This window comes from Ambystoma mexicanum, chromosome 7q, assembly GCF_040938575.1.
Source record: "Ambystoma mexicanum isolate Mex_15411 chromosome 7q, UKY_AmexF1_1, whole genome shotgun sequence".
Taxonomy (NCBI): Eukaryota; Metazoa; Chordata; class Amphibia; order Caudata; family Ambystomatidae; genus Ambystoma; species Ambystoma mexicanum.
Genome location: NC_090941.1, coordinates 1,169,103,400 through 1,169,125,317, shown reverse-complemented (window position 1 = coordinate 1,169,125,317; position 21,918 = coordinate 1,169,103,400).

The window sequence follows — 21,918 nt, the reverse complement described above, 5'->3', positions numbered from 1 at the left end:
CTCCATCTGCGCACAAAACTTCTAACATAAATAAAATCCCCTGGCATTAATTGTCCTTAGGGGCCCTGTTCCACAAATGAAACATCTTATTTTCCCTCTTCTCTTGTAAATGGCGGTGACAGTTGTCTTGAGATTGCACGTGCCGCTCTGGTCAGTTTTTTCAGATAATCAGTAAACTCATCTCCTAATATTGTGGTGCTTCTATGTGCATCTGAGTGTCTACACAGCGGGGAATGTGCTGTGTGCATTCGTCTCCCCGTCACAATTTCGTGCGGGGACAAGTGGTGGTCCTTACTTGGCTGGTTCCTCAGTTCGAATAGTGCTAGGGGTAAACAATACACCCAGTTCTTTTTGAGTGAGAAGCAAAGTTTGGACAATCTTCCTTTTAATAGGCCGTTGATCTTCTCGACAACACCATTGCTTTGAGGGTGATAAATCGAGCAAAGCTTGTGTTTGATCCCTAATAATACAGTAACTTCCTTGAGCAGTTCATTCACAAAATGAGTGCCGTTGTCTGAATGAAACACATCGCAAATTCCCCAGCACTGGAATACTTCTCTCACTAGGAACTTTGCGGCGCGCTTAGCATCAGGACGTGCACATGGACCAGCCTTAACCCACCTCGAGAATGGGCATACAACTACTATCATGTAGCGTGCCCCATTACACCTTTCCCCCATGTCTGCGTAATCAATATGTAGTTCCCTGAATGGCCCTGTGGGTTTTGGAATTGTCCCTCTGAGTGGCCGTAAAGTCATCCCAGAATTGTATATCTGACACGTTGTGCACTCCATTGCTAATCTTGATATATGTTCCTGGAGCCCTGGCACAAACCAATCTTCCTGTATCTCTGCTGCTATGTGTTGTTTGGCATTGTGTGCTGGGAAGTGTAATTGCTGGAACGCTATCTCCATCAATTTAATGGGCATCACCACTTTACCTGTGTTGTTCTGGCGCCATAGTAAATCTGTTGTCGATTGGCTGCAACCTCTTTTTTCCCACAATGCTTTTTCTTCATTACTTGCTCCTTCCTGTAACTCTAGTATTTGTGATATGGGCATGGCATTGTACCCTTTTGGTAGTTCCTCACTCGCTTGTTGTTGCAATATGTACTCATCTGCATCTTCCTTTTTGAAATATGATGCCTCCTTGGCGGCGGTGTACGCTGCCGCGTGTCTCAAGGATACAATATCTGTATTGGACGTATGTGCTTGGCACTTGACGATTGCCACCATTGTAGGTTCTTTTAGTGCCTCAATTAATTCCTGTAGCAACTCGGCATGTTGTACTGGGGTCCCATCTGCCCTGCGAAACCCTCTCCGTCCCCACCGGGCCAGACCACTGTGTACCATTGTAGTCATGTATGCTGAGTCCTTGTATATTGTGACTGTGCATCCCTTGGCTGCACGTAATGCTTCAATTAGGGCAACAAGTTCTGCTGTCTGTGCGGAAAAGTGTGATGGTAGGCGATATTGTACTAACACTTTGTACTCACCTTCTTCTAATCTCACTACCGCCATTCCTACATGTTTCTCACCTGTATCCATGTCAATTGATGCTGATCCATCTACAAAGTACACTTCTCCTTCTGTTAGGGCATTTTCACTTACCACGGGGCCCTGACCCTGTTCTCCTGTGTATGTTGCACAATCGTGCTTTTGCATGTCTTCTACTGTACATGGCTCTGTGATGAATGTTGCTGGATTTACTGTTCTACACCTCACTATGTGGATGTTAGCGCTGGATAATATTATCTCGTATGCTGTTGCTCGCATTCTTGTTAGTGTACTTTTAGATCTTTCCAGTATTGCGAAAAGGGAGTGTTCCACATATAACGTAACGGAGCACCCCATTACTATAGTGGCACTTTTTTTAATGGTGAATGCGGCGGCAGCGAGAGTCTGTTTGCACGCGAAGTGTCCTTGCATAACTGCGTCTAGTGTGCCACTGTAGTAAGCCAATGGCTTGTGTCCCATGGAGGTCTTTTGTGTCAGAACAGCTGTCATAAGTGCTCCCTTGCAGTGAGAAAATAGGTAAAATTTGCGTCATAGTCCGGGTTGATGAGTACTGGAGCGCTTGAAATTAGCTGTTTCAGTGACGCAAATGAGTCACTCATCTCATTTGACCATTTTATTTCTTTATTCTCCCGCTGGGCCTCTTTGAGTGCTTGTAGTAAGGGTCTTGTGTATTCTGCCTAGTCAAGTATCCATGCCCTGCAATAATTGCACATTCCTAAAAACTTCTGCATTTCTTTTACCGTTTTTGGCTCTTTCACTGCCGTGATTGCTTCTACTCTGTCAGGTATTATCTTTTTGCCATCCTTTGATATCAGCTGTCCCAGGAATAATACTTCTGGTTGGCAGTATTGTAGTTTCCCTCTGTCCACTTTGTACCCCTTGTGGGCTAGCAGTGTTAGGAGTGTAACTGAGTCCTTCCTGCACTCTTCCTCATTCTGTGCGCATATGAGCAAGTCATCTATGAACTGAATGAATGTACTCTCAGCTGTCAGGTTTCCCAAGTCTTCATGGAGGATACAATTGAATATACTGGGGCTCTCACAGTAACCCTGTGGTAACCTGCAATTCTCATATATTTTCCCCCCTAGTGTAAATGCTGTCAAGTATCTGCTCTCTTCTGCCAGGGGAATAGAGAAAAATGCGTTTTTCAAATCAACTACTGTGAAATGTGATGCATTTTTTGGGATTGATGCAGGGTTCGGGACTAGGGGAAACTCTTTTTGTATGACGTCATTTAGTGGGCGTAGGTCCTGGATCATCCTCCATGCCCCTCCCTTTGCTTTTTTGATTGGGTAAATGCAAGTATTACATGAGGAATTTGAGGGTATTATTATTCCCTGGGCCAATAAGGCACTTATTGTTTCTTTTATCCCTTCCTCAGCTTCACGGGATAATGGGTACTGTTTGACTCGGGGCAGGATTGCTCCTGGTTTTAGTTTTATCGTGACTGGGGTAACTCCGTGCAACAACCCTACATCATGGGGGCCTGTAGTCCACAAGTTGCTTGGCACTAGTTTCATGTTGTCATCAAAAAAGGAAGGTGGTGCTCCCACCACAGCCATTAACTGTACAGGCACTTGTCTCGTTTGTATCAAGATATCACATGGTATAGCTATTTCCATTATTATTTCTCCGTCACTTTCTGAGTCAGAAAAGAGATCCTCATCTGATAGATCACGTAAGGCAATGTCAGCATTGATGCACAACACAGTGCGCCATTCACACCCATCTATGTCCATACCAATTACTGCAATTCTTTTGGCTGATGTCTGTACTGCATGCAAATCTCAAGATATCACTGACCCTGGTGTAATGTCTGTGCATACTATTGGGCGGAAGACGAATTCTGGTACCCTCCATTCTAACCTTTTTAGCTCAGGTACTACTCGGGCTAGAGTTTTCAACCCTTCAATGAACACACTTTCGTCTACCGGCATGCCACGTATCTCTGGTGCTGTTGCTCACGCATGTACCACTAGCATTACACGCAGCGGGCATATTCCTGGGGTGGAGCAAACTATCCCTCTTTCTGTGAAGAATATAGTCATAATGAGCTTACTGAGAAGGTCCCTTCCGAGCAAGTTTATTGGGGAATGTTCGTAATACAGTAGGGGCGTCCTCACTGTCTTACCCCCCACTGTCACATCCAAATCTTCTGTGTAAGGAACTTCGATGACAGCCTCAGAGAACCCCTGTGTCTCCAACCTACGGTTAGAAAGCGGAAACCGACCCTCACATATGCATGATTTTTCGGCTCCCGAATCTACCATAAATATGAACTGCTTGTCTCCTATCTGTGCCCCCACTAATGGTTCCTCTGCTGCATTGTAGGTGGTAGATAGGATGGGACACGCAAGTGTTCCCTGTGGGCTGTCCTATGCTGGCTGCCTCATTGCTCCCCCTTGAATAAAGACATTGCCTGACACCACTGCTACACCGCTGTAGGGGGCTGGCGCAAGTGCCCCGTTCGCAACTGTTGCGAAAGGGTTTCCTGGTGTGTAGTGCATCTGTTCGTCGTTCTGTGGGTGACCCTGTGTTCTACTGTGTTGAGCGGGTCTTCGGTCTACATACCCTTGCTCCTGTTGCCTCTGTTGTCTTCCCATTGGGAGGCCATATGGGCTCCCTGGGTGGGGGTTACCGTATTGCTCCATATCCTGTAATCCGTTGTTTGGTCTGTTCCTACATTCTCGTGAGAAGTGCCCCCACCTCCCGCAATTCCAAAAGCTCCCTTGTGCACCTCTGGGGCCTTGCCCCCATACCCTCCATTACCACGGTACCCCTGCCCCCCTCTTCTGCGACCCCTGTACCCACCTCGTCCCCCTCGAGGGGCCCAATCCTGCCACTGCAGACCTCCATTCTTCTCCTGTCCATTCCACTGTGGTTGTCCCGCTCCTGCCCAATTCACTGCCATCCTCCCCTGTATTGCTACCAGCCCCTCCTCCTCCTTGTCTCCCTCCCTACTATGTGGGAGCGCCGCAACTGCTGCAGCGACCTTCACCAGTTTCGTTTGTACTAACTTGGCCTCATCTGCCAATCTTTTTTGTGCTATTTCTTTTTCTCGTTCCTTTATTCGTTTGCAGTGGTGTACTATTATACTCTGTATTTCGGGCCACCCCTTCGCCTCGAACCCTGCAATTTTATCAAGTGCTTTCTGTACCTCTTTAGGCAGGCCGCTCTTTATTATGAAATAAAATAATGATGTTGACTGGTACCAGGGTGTGCCCGTTTCCGCTCTGCACATCTCCTGTACCCGGAAAATGTAATCCATAGCATCCTCCCCCTCGTTCATTGTGCATTGCATAACCGACTGTAAGTCTGGTGTATCTGGAAATGTTTCTCTTAATGCGTCCCACCCTCGTGCTCGCACTGTGTTAAATGAGGCACCATCATGACGGTCACAATCTAATGTCACCTCCGGAAAACCGGCTTTTATCCACACTGCTTGGTCACCAACCGCTGATACTAGTAGGCTTTTTGCATCCCCTACCGCCAGTGGGGCCCCCGCTGTGTGCTTCTCGAATGCATATATCCACTTACTTGCCCCTCCGGACAGTGGTGGTAACAATTTTAACAGATTGGCTTTATCCATTTGAGCCCAGGGTATGTAGTTTGGTCTCCCTCCTCCCCTGTGTATCAATGGGAGTTGTAACTTCCCCTTTGTCGCTTTGCTTGTACTCACCTTCGTTCCCTTCTTTCCTAGTGGAGCCATTCTCCCCAGCCTATTTCTTAGTCGCCCTGTCCATTCCTCATCCATTGTTCTCCCCAGATGAGCACTATCCATTCTCCCACTCTCTCCTCCCATTGCCACACTTAATCTCCTACCTTCTTCTTCATCGTCCTCCACATCACACCACAAATCCTCTCTTCCCCCTGTGACCAAAATCTCATCATCTGCATGTTCACTTGTCCCGTCTATTTCTATTATTCGCGTGGGCTCTTCTTGTATCCTGAACAATATTTCCCCCTTCTTCCCCTCCTCAATCGTCCTGTCATTGTTTTGTGTCCTTGGTGTTTGCTCTGACCGGGCAGCATTAGTCCCACTTTGCTCACAGATATTTTTAATTCTAGATAATTCCTCTCTTGCTAATGGGAGCCTGGAATCTAAGTCCTCTGTTAACTTCTCTATGTCTACTGCGGGTGTACTTATCTGTCCACGCTGTCTATGACTTTCATATGGCGGGGGTGCAGTCGGGCCATGTGTTGTTGTAGCTGGAGTTGGGGGCACATAGGTGGGGTCGCTATACCCCTCTGCGGGCACCGGTTTATTAAGTATAGGGTACAACCGTGTCACTTCACCTGGTTTTTCTTCCTCAGTCATTTCTTTATCGCCTTTGGGTATCAGTAATGGGTTGTCTGTGGTGGACGGCAAATTGGTCGTCGGCTCTATCTTTTTGATAGGAGGCACCTCTTCAAACAATTGCCAGAGATCTAATATCTCCCTCCTATTGTGGAACTGTTTCCACTTATATTTCATAAAGATGCAGGTAGCCACCATGTCTAGAACATTTTTATCAAACGATCTTCCTTCGGGCCATATTTGGGGCAGACCTTCTCCCTTTAACTCTGTGACCCACTGATCGTGGTACTTTCTAATGCGTTCAGCATATCCAGGTGAACTCTTACAGATATGGGCCAGGGGTGTCTCTGTTCCCATTGTATGCGGTTGGCTTGTATAAAATATATTACATGGCCACGGTAGTGGCCATGTAGTTATGGTTAAGTTGCTGTTTCCATAGGAAGAGCACTTTTTGGGCGGCTTATAACTTCGATCTGCCTGGACGGATCCTCACCAAACTTTGCAAAAAAAGTAGTTGGGTCACTCTAAATTTTTTCGCAAAGTTTGGTGAGGATTCGTCCAGGGGGGGCAAAGTTATAGGGGGGTCCCAAAACTTTTTTTTTTCCAATAGACATAATGGGAAAAAACTTTGCGCACGGCTACAGCCCGAACCGCTGGACGGATTTACACCAAATTTGCGGCAGGAGCGGCGGCCTGGTCCCAAAAGCGTGCTTTTGTAAATTTGGTGTAAATCCGTCCAGTAGTTTTTTAAAAAATGACCAAAATGTAAGGCAAAAAAAATTAGTGATATCTGCGTTCGCTTCGCGGACGGACTTCCCTGTTCGCTCGGCGGACAGCACCCCGATTGGCCCGTGGGCTTGCGTCATGTCTGCGGACATGCGACGTGTTCACTGATTGGACGGCGAGGGGTGTGGAGCGCGTCAGATTTTCTGTGGCGCCCGCCATCTTGTATTCGCAGTCGACCGCGTACAGCGCAGTGAAACGTGGATAAAAAATTGTATTTAGTGCCGTGTGTTGGTGTGTAAGAGTGTTTGGGGAGGGTGGGGGAGTATGAGATAGGTTCAATGCTTTATTTTTTTATGTGCTAGACCTTTTTGTTGCGTTTGATTTGTCCGCGGAGAACACTGCTGTTCTGACATTTTGTAAATAAACTAAATGGTGGGGTGTTTAGAGGACGGAGTATGTGTCATTTTTGTTCGCAAGGAAGGTAAAAATGAGCTATGAACACTCGCGGTGCACTTAATTGTTCGTAAATACACAAACTGGGGTTGTCCTCCGGACTCTGTCCGTATTGTAATCTGTCTTGTTGAATGTGTTCTAAGAACACTCGCAGTGTTCCGAAATGGTTGCAATTACACAAAATGGGGGTGTTCTGAGAACGTTTTTTGTATTGTTCGTTGTCAGGGTGAAAGTGTTTTAAGAGCACTCCTTTTGTCCGCTAATAGTACAATTTCCTAGGGGCGTCAACCGACTTTTTGTCCACTAAAGAAACGATAAATCCGGCCGGTGTGCGTCGACATTATGTGATAATCCTATGACTGGCTCTATTGACCTGGCTGACTTGCTTTTGCGACACTAAATCATATCTCCCGCCACTAAGCCTGATATTATCAAAGCATTCATATTCCCCGCCTCTCACCGTGACGTTACAGGGTGCGTCATGAAACGTGCCCAGTCGTCTGCAGTAGTACGCGACTTTACACAGAACCCGGAAGACAACACACATTATGTCACAACACAGCGCGCCGCAATCCAGAATATGAAACTGTGATTTAAAAGCAAAGAGTAAGATTGTAAATGTTGTAAAGTACATTTATTTGACATCAAATGTTTAGAGAATATTCAGCAATTTGCATTTGTCTTTGTTGTCGATCCGCAAAAGTTCATGTTGAGACACGCAATGTTCCTTTGCAGTACAGAGAGTAATAGATCAGGTTACAACTCAGTGCGTCACAATTCGGAATATGAGACTGTGGTTTAAAAGTAAACAGCAGGATTGTACACTTGGTAAAGTACATTTATTTCACATGAAATGTTTAGTGAATATTCAGCGATTTGCTATTGTCTGTGCTGTCGATCAGCAAAAGTTTATTTGGAGCCGCACGTTGTTCCTTTGCGGTACACAGGATGTTGGTTTATGATAAAAGCAGTAAATGGTCTCTCTGATAATCGGAAGGTTGCTCCAACAACGAGCCATTAGACCACCGTATTGGTTGGAATGTTGTTTGTAGCCGCTAGTACTGCGTAAGGGCATATTGGTCCTTGGCGATTGTCCCATAAAATGGTGAGGGTCATGAAGTTGCATATTTGGACTTGCACCTGGCAGTTGAAGACCCCATCCGCTGGAGTCTGTAAATTGTGACATAGACAAAACGGGGCCACGTACCTGTTTTAAAAAACATAAATTAGTCTCACCAGCCGATCTTCATTAAAAATCATCATTTCATTTATTAGGGCGTGAAACTATTTGCTATCGAGGATAGTGCAACAGAGTATGTTAATAATAAAAAATAATATGTTCCCATTCATATAGCGCTAAGAAATGTGAGGTATCTAGGCGGTGCTTATTATTAACCACGGTGTGTGGTGCTCATTTATCAACCACGGAAGGATGAAAGGCTGAGTTTGGGCTTGCCTGGATTCGAACTTGCGTTAGAAAGCTGTGCACGGATGTCAAAGCGAGCGCTGTACTCGCTGTGCCACTTGACAGACTACAGTAAAGTGGCACAGCGAGTAGAGCATTTGACTGCCTATAGACCGGTTAAATTATTTCTATTAACCCACCCTGTGTCGTCTGCCTTTTTCAGAGCCCTCTAAACGACAGGGGATCAATTTGGCGGTGATAGTACGCAGTAGAAAACATTATGTTACTTTCAACGAACAAGTTCAACTTCAGCGGTCTTTAATGCTGCGCTATTGTAATTATATTTGGTATAAAGTAATGTAAAGGGTTACTTACAGTACAATTGCAATTTCCATTGTCTACGAGTGATGCAGTCCGAAAATACGACTCCGCGTGTGCCAACGATCTTTCGCATAGTGATATAATATGTAAAAGTGGTTTTGTTTCAGAAATTGCATCTTTATCTTCTCTTACGTTTTAGCCACACTCCTTCAAGAGAAGTCTTTCATCACAATCTCTGTCTGTCAAGGTCAAAACACAATACAACCTTATAGTCTGCTTCGTGAGCCTCTCCGGGGCCCGAGAAAAAAATGAAGCAGCTGACCTTCACTGTGAACGAGCATAAATTCTTACTTTGCAACATTCTGTGTAAAGCCATCTGTAGAAGTTGGTTGTTGCAAGCCATGTTTGTGTATTGTTTGCGTGATATTAAAAAAAGTTTGTTTCAAGGACGTTATGGTTCTAAGTACAGCCGAAAAACCCCTGAAAATAGCAAATTATGGTAAGGTATGTAAAATAACTCGCGCCAACACCATGCACTGCTAAGACTAACACCCAGGACATCGAAGAAGACATCGCAAATGTCATTGATGACATAACTGATGACATCACATGTGTATGTACTTTTCATGGAATTTGTGTACTAGGGATTTTCATTGTAATGTTCCGAAAAAAGTGTCAAGGATATTGCAATAAATATCATACCGTTATTAGTGCTTTGCAGGATACATTTATATCAATAAATAGCATTGTATTCTGGAATTCTATGTGGTATGCTGAGCTGCTAATGGAGAAAGATAGCATTGTGTGCAGAGTACAAGATAAAAGTATAATATTTGTAATGTTAATATGTAGAATAATGAAATGATAATTGTCCTGAAATGTTAGAAAATTCACAAAATGGGGGTGTTCTGAGGACGTTATTCGTATTGTGTGATTGCTTAGCTGTATGCAACGAGGGAATGGTACAGAGAGTAAAGTAGACGCCGTCCGCGGACACCGCGGCTGTTCGTGGACAGGGCGTGGTAAATCTGGGTTTTTCCAGGAAATCCAACATGGAAAGAAGACTGTACGGATCAGCCAATCAGATGTCGAGGTTGTGGATTTGTGTTGAAAGAGACTGTGTGTGGTGAAGATGGCAGAAGTGGAGAAAGTCAGGGTGTTGGTGCTCGGAGATATGTTTGTGTATGGTTTACAGCAGTACGCTGAATACAGGCATGTTGCAAAGAACTTTGATGTCAAAGGAGTGGAGGTGGTGTGGAGCACTGTGCCTGATTGCAATGTACAGGGAATTGTACAAGTTTGTGCGGATATGGCCACGATGAACAGTCCACATGTGGTAGTTTTGCACTATGGTGCTTTCCATTTGGGCAACGTCAGTGCCCCTACTTTGTTGGCTGATTTGGAATGCTTGGTTCAAGCCGTAGTGAAGATCCTTCCAAATGCAAAAGTAATTTTTTCCGGATTACTACCTAGGGCAATATGGGACAATAGTTCAGTTTTTTGTCCTCAGCAAAACATTGCTAGGAGTGTCATCAACCGAAGCATGTGTGCCTTCATGCTTAGAGCTGGTATGTTCTTCTGTAACAATGAGAATATTGATGCCAGTAGTGCTGTTAATTTTAAAGAAGATGGCATTTCTTTATCTTTTACCGGAAACGCCTTTTTATTTTGGAATGTAAGGGTTGCTTTGGAGAAGGTTATGTGAAGATTTTAGGAGTAAAGTAAGAAAAAAAAAACAGAAAAAAAATATAAAAAAACAGGTGTTTGTCAAGCATCTGTAAAAAAAAAGAAAAAAAAAACATCTCTTTTCAGAGCCAACTTTAAAGGGGAAATGGGGCACACTATTTAAATTTACATTCACCACGCTCAGATTTTCGATGTGTCCGCGGACATGGCGGTAGTCCGCAGACATGAAAATCACTACGAGGGGGTTAGTATGTTCTATGTTACATGTCAGGGATATTATGGTTAAGTTGTGTTAATAAAAACCTATGAAATTCAGTGAAAAAAACTTTGTTACAGGGACGTTATGGTTAAGTTGTGCTACTAAAAACCTATGAAATTCAGTGAAAAAAACTTTGTTAAAGGGACGTTATGGTTAAGTTGTGCTACTAAAAACCTATGAAATTCAGTGAAAAAACTTTGTTAAAGGGACGTTATGGTTCCAAGTAAAACCGAAAAACCCTTTAAATTCGGCAGTTATGGTAATCTAAGCAACCATAACTCGCGCCACCAACGTGCACTGCTAAGACTAACACCCAGGACATCAAAGATGACATCACAAATGTCATTGATGACATCACTGATGACATCACATGTGTATGTACTTCTCATGGAATATGTGTAGAAGGGATTCTTATTATGTTGCAAAAAAAGTGTCAAGAATCATTGCAAGAAATATACCCTAATAAGTGCATTGAACGATGCATTGATATAAATAGCATCCTATTATGGGGTTCTATCTAGTATACTAAGCTACTCATACAGAAACATAACATTGTGTGCAGCGTACAAGATGAAGGTATGATATTCGTAATGTTATTATGTTGAATAATGAAATGATAATTGTTTTCTTAATAGATGTTTGTGTACTGTGAAATATGTAATAAGTAGCTAATAAAACCCATGTATTACATAATTGCATTACTATAGACAAAACACAAAGACACAAGAACACATACCAATATGGGTATATACAGGGAAAGTGAAGTTAGCAAAAAAGCACAAGTAGTAGCAGAAACAATTCATAACTTAACTGATTAGTTTCAGCAAATAAATGATTGCTCTGTTTGAAAGCTGCTATTTACCCTATGTGTATGTATCACTTGATGTGATTGGACCCTAAGGAAATTAGTGTGAGTACAATGTATACAAATATGACCATATACAAGGAAAGTACAGCCATAAAAAAACAACAGAACTGTCAGAAAGTGCTCATAAGTCTAGTGATTATCTTTATGCACAAAAAGGATTGCTGTCTTTCAAGCTTGTGTTTTCCCATATGTATATGTTTCATATGATGTGACTGTACTCTAAGAGAATTACTGTAAGAACCTATTAGAAGGATACGTCTACAAATAAAATATAATTCTTAGTTTCTGACTGTTACTGAAGAAAACCATGTGGCCTAGATATGTCAGCAAAAGAAAAAATATTGAGGCAGACATGTGATGTCATCAGTGATGTCATCAATGACATTTGTGATGTCATCTTTGATGTCCTGGGTGTTAGGCAGTGCACGGTGGTGGCGCGAGTTATGGTTGCTTAGCTTACCATAACTGCCGAATTTCAAGGGTTTTTCGGTTTTACTTGGAACCATAACGTCCCTTTAACAAAGTTTTTTCACTGAATTTCATAGGTTTTTAGTAGCACAACTTAACCATAACGTCCCTTTAACAAAGTTTTTTTCACTGAATATATATATAGATATGTATCTCTAAAACATTGTACTTTTCTGACACCTTGGCAATAAGGGAGTGTGTGCTTGTGTAGTCTATACTAAAAATAACTTAGGGGGCACATACAAGAGCAAACCACCTTCTGCACACTACCAGTATTTCCAGCACAAACATTCAAAAGAAACAGCTTAATTCATTGGGCTTACCACCTTATAATGTCTGTAGGTCACACTTACCATGACCACACCATGATCATGCACATTTTACAATTCACTAAAATCATCATAACATGGCTTTGTTTCAACACATATAATGCATATACAATGATAGTCAATACCCTATTGGAAGTTAACCTTTAATCTCTTTCTTCCCTCTCTTGTTTCACCTAGTCTTTCTTTATTTGTTATGAGGTCCCCCTTTTTCACGCGAATCTCTTTTCGTCTTTACAAAGTATTTGACCTATTTTCATTTATAGACCCAGAAAGAATGAAAGAAAAGCATTTACTAATATATTCACTGTGTCTCCTTTTTCTACCAGAGACCTTTATCTTATTCTCCACTTGTTCATATATTCCCAGTACTAGTCAAGATAGCACTATGCGGCGCCACCTTCTACCCCCTTGCAGAGCTAGGTTCCTGTCTCTTTATCTCTTTTCACTTTTTGACCCTAATGGCCATATGCAAAGAAAAAGAAAAGAAATTATAGTATTGATTCTAGTGATCCCAAACGTGTCCCCTTTTTAAATGATCTTTTTATTATTATTTTTTTAATTATTTTTTTTTTTTAAATCCTGCTCCCTTCCCCTACTCCCCTTATCCCTTATGATCACTCGCACTTAATACTCACTTGCCCGTCTTGAACCGAGAGTCTCCGAACTGGGTTCGTCCAGGCGGCACTGCCACACGCTCAACGGCCAGCCCCAGCTCTGGCGAGCGGTACTCAAAGGGGATTTTTTGAAACGGGATCCCTTACCCTTTCTCTAATACGTGCGCACTTCTAAGCGTACCAGTCGCCGTAGGCGGGTAGCTTTCCGGAGCAGGCGTACCGTGCGTCTCCCCTTTCGACCGGAGATTTTCGTGCCAGAGGGGACGGAAGGGATGTACCAGGAGATGTAATCACGCAATCGGGGTCACCACTGAAGGCGAGCGTCCACAGATAGCACAACCCTGCCCGCAATGAGAGGCAAGAATGGACTCTCCCACGAATGGGAATAAGGCTAGGACCAAGTGCGGGTGAGCTTAAGGGAAGCTTTATCTAAGTCAAAATAGGGCATGCAAAGGACTCTGCAAACTCAGAGAGCGCTCTGTCTGACAATCGCAAAGACAGGCGTTTATATTTACAAAAAGTGTCATAGGCACCTACACACTATAGGGGGCACATGTACATGGGGATTGGGTGGTGTCGACTAACTATATGTGCAGCTGTGATGCGTCGCTTCGTGGTTGGTGGACACCGCTGGGTGCCAACGTGGTTTGGGCAGGTCAGCTGGGCTCATCCGGGATGCGCTGTCCGGTGGCGTGGTCAGTGTCATTGATGGACGTCTTTCTTGGCTTTCTGCCCTAAGGGCCACGCACACCCCATCCATTCAATGCTGCAATGTCAGTTGCCCTGTAAATCCTACAATAGGTTATTCTACAGGTTAATACAACATAGGAGGAATGCAAATTAGGTGGGGTACTGTGGCGATACATCAATACAGGGTTGCTGTTATCCTGTTGACTAGGTATCATAGGCCACAGGGTCGGGTCTCAGGGCACGGGGTAAGCTGTCCGAGCTTTGGGTCTCGTTAGAAGTCATGATGGATGCTTTTACACAATGTTGGTGCAATATTAGGTGTCTTCTTTTACAAGCGTCATTAATTTGGGGTGAACTGGTGGGTCATGGGACCTATGAGGGGGCACCTCTGGCCTCTGGTTATGGCCGGATTTTGCTGCTGGGCTGTAAATAATTCAGGTGGCTGTTCGTGACCATGTGAGCTGCGGGGGAATCATGAATTCCTGATGCGGCTCAAGCCAAATTGGGGAGGTGAGGCGGTGTTGCTCGGGCCTTTGCTTTCTCTGGCAGGCTTCAATGGGAAGGGAGGGGAGGTGGATATGCCCACAATGATAGTCTTCTCGCAAGCTGCAAATTGTATTGAAAACAAAGGGATTCGTATAATGTAAAATGGTTAAAGGGTTACACGTCTATAGTCTTTACATCAGTACACAGTCATTTCAGAACACGTTAACTATATCAACAGTTCTATTAGTCTCTACAGGGTAAGTATTTGCAAGATTAACAGCGCTAGCATCATATTGTAAACACAATACGTGAGGTAGCATTAGGGTTGGTGGAGCATGCAGGAGCAACAGACCAATACGGTTGACAGCAGTAACACACGTTAAACTTGTACATTCACATTTGATGGCATTCTATGTATCTCATTAAACAATTTACAAGAGCTCACAATACTGTCACGCGTGTGTTCCTTTGCACTCTAGCAGCAACAGGGTAGTCATGGCATAAGGACTCGGTATCACTCTTTTTACATTACCCCTGGAGAAGCACATAGTAGGAGGGCAGGGGCCCTGAGTGTGTGCGCATACTGAGGGGGTTTGAGTATCGTGACCATGTGGTCACACAATGACACATTCTGCAGTTCGTACAGTGTTTGTAGATTTTTGCCACAGAGGTTGTGCAGAAGGGATATCATTGTACTGCAATATATGTATATATGTATACATGTATGAGCAGCTTCTTGGTGTGGGGTTAAGGCTTTTGTTTCATCGAGGACGGTTTACAGTTATTTTCCAAGCCAGCCCCGCTGCCCGGGTCACGCGGAGGATAATGATGCACTGCGGAAGGTGAAAGATACAGTGTTTGCTCTAACACTAGCTCATGTCCGACTGCTCGTGGGAACGGGCTATCGGCGGATCTGCCAAGGAGCGAGGGCAACAGGGTAGGCGAGGATTCTCTGGAGGTGGGGGCCGTGCTGCAGCGCACATGGAGTCATGTCTTAAGATGGCGTTCTGGTTTGCCTAATACAGTAGGTTTGGTCAATGTGTCGGCCAGTGGTCCACCCACCACCTGGGCCCTGGTGGCAGGGGGTCCCCTGATGAGCCATAGACATCCCAAGGAGGGGACCGCAGGGGAGGGGGTCTCTTTGACCTGTCCTCCCCTACAAGGTTTATGAGAGAGCATGGGAATATTGACTGGTGAGGCCATCTCAGGTAAGTTGGCTTTTTTAGTGGCAATCCTATCCTGAAGGGAAGCTACCCTTGTTAGATAAAGCTTTTTGTATATTCATACAACAACTGTTATCCTTCACACAAGTGTCTGGCACAGGGACCAGGGTTTCGAGTTCTTTTAAGATTACAAAGAGCTCCTGTATGCTTGAGTTAGCTTGCTGGCTTCTATTGTTGTAAGTTTCCTGTTTGGCAGGAAGTATTTCTTTTTTATAAAGAGCTGATATGTTGATGAGGTTAGATCTGTTCTCAACAGAGGGTAGTTGCCTCCATGAGACATTTTCTTTTTTCCATTCTCAAGGTTTTAAGGTGAGGGGTGAGCCAGGAGTTCAGATGAGCTTTAGGGTTACTTTTTCTCATTGTTAGAGGTGCAATGGAGTCTAAGGCTTCAGTGATAGTATTGTTGTATCCGTTAACTAGCGCAGTGGGGTCAGTGGTCTCTGGTAGTGAATTACGAGTTGCTAATATTAGGGCTAATAATGTATCTGCCGTAATCTTATTTTTATTCCTCATTAATGAAGGAGGGGCAGATGTGTTATTTTTAGTTATGACAGTTTTAGCTGCCAGAGTAAATACTGGGAGGGAATGATCAGTACATAGCAGTGGGGTTATAGCAGTGATAGTGGCATCACAGTTATAATCTGCCACCCAAGCAAGCCTTCTACCTTTGTCATGTGTAGGTAGTAAAGCTCTTTGTGTAAGGCCAAGTTCAGTAAGAGCATTGGCAATTATTGCTGCTCATTGCTTGTCTTTGGGGTCATTAAATCCCAGGTTGAAGTCCCTTAGCAATAGTACTTGCAAATTTTTTTTTAGATTGTTGGAAAGAATGGTAGATATGTCCTCCTTGAATGACCCAATGGGGCCTGGAGGTCTGTATATTAGATGAATAGTTAAGGTTTGGGAACCAGAAATCTGTACTTTAACAGTAAGGTATTCACAAGATTTAACGTCAGGTGAGGGGGCGAGACTCATGGCTAGGTTCGACCTGGCTATGAGAGCTAGGCCTCACCCGTGAGCTTCGGCTCTATCTGCTATAAGAATAGTGTAGCTGTTAGGTGGAATTCTCGTTCTATGGCTAATTGCCCTCACCTAGTGAGTCCCCCAGCAGCTTTGCTGGATTTCTGGAGTTTACTTTTTCCACTTGGTAAGAGTGTGAGCCTTTTTCCCACTCTGACATGTGTTTTGCCATGTGTATTTCTACTGTTTGTGTGATCGTGGGCTCTGGAGTACACCATTCCATGAGCCCCACTCTTTTGTGTGTTACACAGCACCTTTGGTGCAGTAACACAGGGTTGTCTTTGAGACTTCCCACTGACTTCATTTTTTCTGAGGCTGACTACTGTCCCCCAGAAAACAGGTAAAGTTGCCATTTACTTTATGTAGTCATTTAAAACTACAGACCCAATACACCCCTTCTTACATGGAGTACTGGAAAGGGTTAACTCCTATCCCTTTTCTCTCTGTGCCTCTCCGAGCTTTGTTTTTGCTCTTTTAACATTCAGACTTGGCTGGTGGCAGTGGTATCTACCCTAACGTTTCTACCGCGATTATACTATATAAACGTGGTACTGTTCCAGGCTATTATATTAGCCTCGAACATAAACCCGCTTGACCAAATACTCTTTCTTTTGGCTCCGGTCGGGTTTATTCGCCATTTCTTTTGTTAAAGTCCTTCTTGTGTTTTAATTTGCGCGGCAAACCAGGTTTGCCATCTTTGTTCACCCTACTTTTGGCACCTGGGTGTCTAGGTGGGCTGAATGTGAGGTAGGGATATAGTCACCCCCTGCACAGGGTCTCCTTGGAAACCCAAGTCGCACTTTGTGTCCATTGGCTGTGTGATTGACAGCCGGGCTGTGTGAATGGGGGATTTTCGCATAAAAGGCAGGACTCTTGGGCTGCAAGTCAGATTCGCCACTGGAACTGCAAGGAACCGAAGAGAAGCAGAGAAGAAGACGGCTGCTGCAACTACTGAGTCCAGGTGAAGCCCTGCTGCAGTCCTGAGCTATCTACCCTTCAACGACAAGAGAAGATCCAATCCGGAGTCTTCTTCCCATGAGCCTGGTGAGATCAACCAGCTCATCTTCCACAGGCAGAGGATCCTCTTCTTGGTGGAATTCACTGCACACAGCTGTAGTGGTCCGGATAGCCACCTGAAGAGCCTCTCCTGTTTTAAAGGAGTGCACCTTTTATTCACCGTTGCTTTTGCTGCTGCTGGCTTCATCCCTGGGTAGGGCAGATAGCTCCAGACGTCCTCTTCTTGTCCCCATGACTGAAGCCACAGGATCCGTGAGTCTGCAGGAACTACCAGGAACAACTGCCATAGCACCAGCTCTTCTTCACTTTGAATAAGGTATTGTGTCCAACTTCGAGGAACCGTGGTGAACCCCTTTCTCCTCACTAAAGGATTGTCCTTATCTTCCTTCCCTCTTATACATTGTGCTTCCTCTTGTGACAATATCTAAGTACTCCTGGCAATCTCGAATCCTGAACTGTACTAACCGTGTGATCCTCGGCAACAGGACCCCTGTCCCATTGACACTGGCGCAGGCCTATTGAGTTTCAATCACTTGTAGGAAAGTGTCCTCTGATTCTATCTGCCTTCACAAAAGTATTGCCTATGATTTTTATCCCCAACTCTCTTGTGTTGATTCATGTGCTAAGTGTGTTTTAACTCCGGTAACATGTCTTCCTGCAGGTACGCGTATCTTTAGGAAGACCGAACTGTCATTACTGTCAAAATGTGATTGCATCTGTACCCCCGTCATTGCGTTGTTTCACAACAGCAGTCTGTCAAATCCAAAGGTACTTAACTTGAATTGTGCTGCAAAAAGTGAATTAGTTGTGTGTAGTGTATTTTACGTGTGGTTTTAAATTAATAGAAGTGAAGTGTTTTGTGAACAGATGGTCGAGAAATAAATGTACTTTTACTTTTTAACCAAAAACCTTGAGTCAGTGTTTGCTTGAGTCACAGTAATTGTGGTCCTTTGTGTAATCTCTGCTACTGCTCATATACTCTGGAGATAAGCCTGGCTGCTCCGCTACTGCTACCACTATAACATAGTAGTACAGGCTTGTACCAAAGGTAAAACTTGTATTCCCACCTGTAGTCTTATCTCTGTGCAGTGGTCCCTAAGGGCACTGCACAGGATTCTGCCTGTAGCCATCTGGAACTGCGAGCATGAGGCCAGGACCTGCTGCTGCATGTAGTCAGGATTCCGTAATATCTAGAAAGTCGCAGTTTTCTGCATGTATTAGATCAGCTATCTCTGTGGCATGAGCCACTAAGGATCAAGTGTTTATTAAAGCCCCCTTGAGGTCAGGGGAGCTGTTGCCTATCAAAGGGTTGGCTAGAATATGGTTGTGGGTTTCATCTTCTAGTGTCACAATGTGGCGTTTGTTTCGCTGATATTTTTTATGGGTGAGATTATGGATCTTGGGTGTGGGTAGAGTGAGAGGGTTTGTATTTCTGTGTATAGTAGTTTGTGTGCTATTTGGGCATTTTCTCTTAAAGCCTATGTTAGTCGACAACCTAGCAAGAGGTTCAAATAGATTGGGTAACCTAGAGCGGAATCTACTATTTCTCGAGGATGTGTTACACACTCTATTGGTTTTAAGTAGGTCTTTAGTGCTAAAAGTGTTGATTGACAGTTCTATTTGGCTCTAGGTACTAGGTGCCAATGGAATAGGTGTAACACCCATGAAGGCTGCCATAATACCTAGTGGGGTTAAGGTCGGTATATGTATGGCACTGTCTAGGGTGAACAGGCCTATAAAGCCAGGCGCTGAGCTTAATACTAGTGTGACCCACAGTAAGAATGGACGTAGGGCATTTGCATACATTGTGCACTTATTCTTGGTTACTGTATGAGGATATGCGAGTAAGGGTAGCGCACAAGGTTTGTATGTCTGTGCAATGAACGTAGTCTGAAGTGAACAGTAGTTACAGGTAGTCACTACAGAATACTAGATGGTGGAAGTCTACCGGAGGGTTTCTCACAGTATACCAGGATGCAATAGGCTATGCAGGTTACATAATGTAGTTTACAGTAGGGTGGGATTCAAAAATGGGTGCTGGATTGTTATTTCGCAGAGAGAAATTATCAACCATGCAAGACTCGTTAGTCAGGCAGAAAGTGGTCGAGCATCGTCTGATTGGATTAGGCCGATTCAATATTTGCTACGAATAGAATGTGGTAGAGGCTAATGCAGGGCCAACTTCATTAATTAACAAAGAGTGTGCTCGCTGTACAAGTCTATGTAGTCAGGGCAACGAGCAATCAGGCACTGTCTGTTGTACTGGCTATGTTCAATATATGCTAAGAATAGGACGTGAAACAGACTAATGCAGGGCTGACTTTCTGATTTAACAAGCAATGAGCATGCTATGCAGGTCTAGAAGGCAAGGCATCGAACAATCGAGCACTGTCTGATCTAATGTCTGAGTCGGTTTACTAGCGGTCGGGCGCGATGCAACAAAGTACAGAGGTTAGCACTAATATTCAGCATTGTAGTGAGCATACAAAACAGTACACAGTTTAGTTGTGGTATGGTAATAAATCGTCATATGCAATACATTGCAATAGGCTATATTATTTGCTGACAAGGATTCAGAAACACGCTAGTTCCCTAGTGAGCAACGGCTCAACATGCAAGTTGGGAGAGGACACTTGTTTAGAGTTAGTGGAAAAGAGTGTAATAGCACACAATCTCCCACTGTATAGAATCAGCCGGGAGAAGCTGGACAAGCAGTTATGGAAACAGTAGGGTATGTAACGTCACAAAGTCTGTTTAGGCATTAGAATTGCTTCTAGTCAGGGTATAATATTGAACGAGTGTGAGTTGGCTCACAGGGGTCATTGATTGTCTGAAGCCCTCCTCTGAGTCTGAATGCCTGGGATGGACAGGATGTGAGGGAGGTGCCCGAAACTCCCTGTGCTTAGTCTCCTAGGAGACCTGCATACACTCTGGCGTGATTGGCCGGCTGGCTGTCCAGCAAGGACAGCCACCCTGCTGTGTGAGTGACAGCCAGGCTGGAATGAATGGGGGAAAACTGTTTAAAAGCAGGTCTCTGGGACTTGGAAAGCAGAGTCGACCACTGGAACGAAAGAGCCGAAGACGAGCTGAAGGAAGAGGACTGCTGCAACTCCTGGACGATGGGTAAAGCCCTGCTGCAGGTCTGAATTGTCTGAAATTCCAATCGACAGAGAAGCCCTGCAAAGTTAACTTCTTCCCTTGAGTTTGGTGGGAACAACCAACTCGTAAGCCGCCTGGACACCGTCCCCATCTGGTCGAATTTTCATCAGAGTGCTGTTGAAAACCGGATAGCCAGAGGGAAGGAAACCAGCTTGTGGACTTTAAGGGACTCACACCTTAAACCGATGCCTTCTAAAAGCTTTTGGCCTCTTCGCTGGGCAGTGCAGGAACCTCCCGATGTTCTCCTTCGTGTCCCCATGTCTGAAGCTCAGGAACAGCGAGATCTGCTCGAACTGCCAGGAACAACTGCCTCAGCTACAGCTTTCTTCATTAACAAGATACTGTGCGAACGCAGTCCGGAACTATTTTCTGCCATCGAGAAAGTGCATGACACTTTCCTCATCTTCAAAGGCTTGTCCTTTCCTAAACATTCGTCAAACTTTTCGCCTAGCCAAAGTCTTCTAACCTCTGTGGCAAAGACTTCACCGTTATCTACCAGAACTGTGCTATCCTATACAAAGACTCTGAACCATTGACTTTGGCCCAGGCCTATGAGAAGAATTGCTGGTTGTATTTCACTGAAACCCTTTGCACTGCCTACGAATGTAGTTGGGCTGTCTATTCTTATAACCTTGTCTTTGTATCCCTTTAATAAGTATTTGAAGTGCCATTTTGCTCTCACTTCACAGGAGCTAAACGTGTTCATTTACTTACCGGTTGTATTTTTGTGGTTTATTAATGTGTGATATTGAGCTGCTTATGCTAGTGTAATGTTTTCTAACTGACTGAGTAAATAAATGTATACTCTTTTACCAAGAAACCTTGAGTAAGTGTTTGAATCACTGTATCTGTTGGCCCTTTGTGTAACGTGTTCTACTGCTCACTTAAACTCTTGAGATAAGTCTGGCTGCTCAGCCATCACTACCACTTTACTGTGTAGTACGGGCTTGTACCAAAGGTGAAATTGTGCTTACACTTGTAATCCTAATTACCTGTAGTGTTCCCAAAGGGTACTGCATGTCATTCTGCCTATCACTGGTGGCAGCGGTGGGATAAAGTATACTTGTTACATTTACAGCCTGATTCATGGAATTATTTGCGTGAAAAATGCAGATTAACGCGCTTTTCTGCCTGAAAATCCCTGTTTGAAGTATGGGGATTTTCGGGCAGAAAGGCGCGCAAATCTGCGATTTTCACGCAAATATTTCCATGAATCAGGAAGTTAGAGTGCTACTTTTACCTTTGTTCAAATAATCCTCCCAAGGCAAAGAGACACTAGTAAAGCAATTGTTTTATCATGACTGATATGGAAAGCTGCAGACAGGAGAACCTAGTGACTTTAACTGTTGATCAATTGAGAGATATGTGTGAAAACAGGGAAAT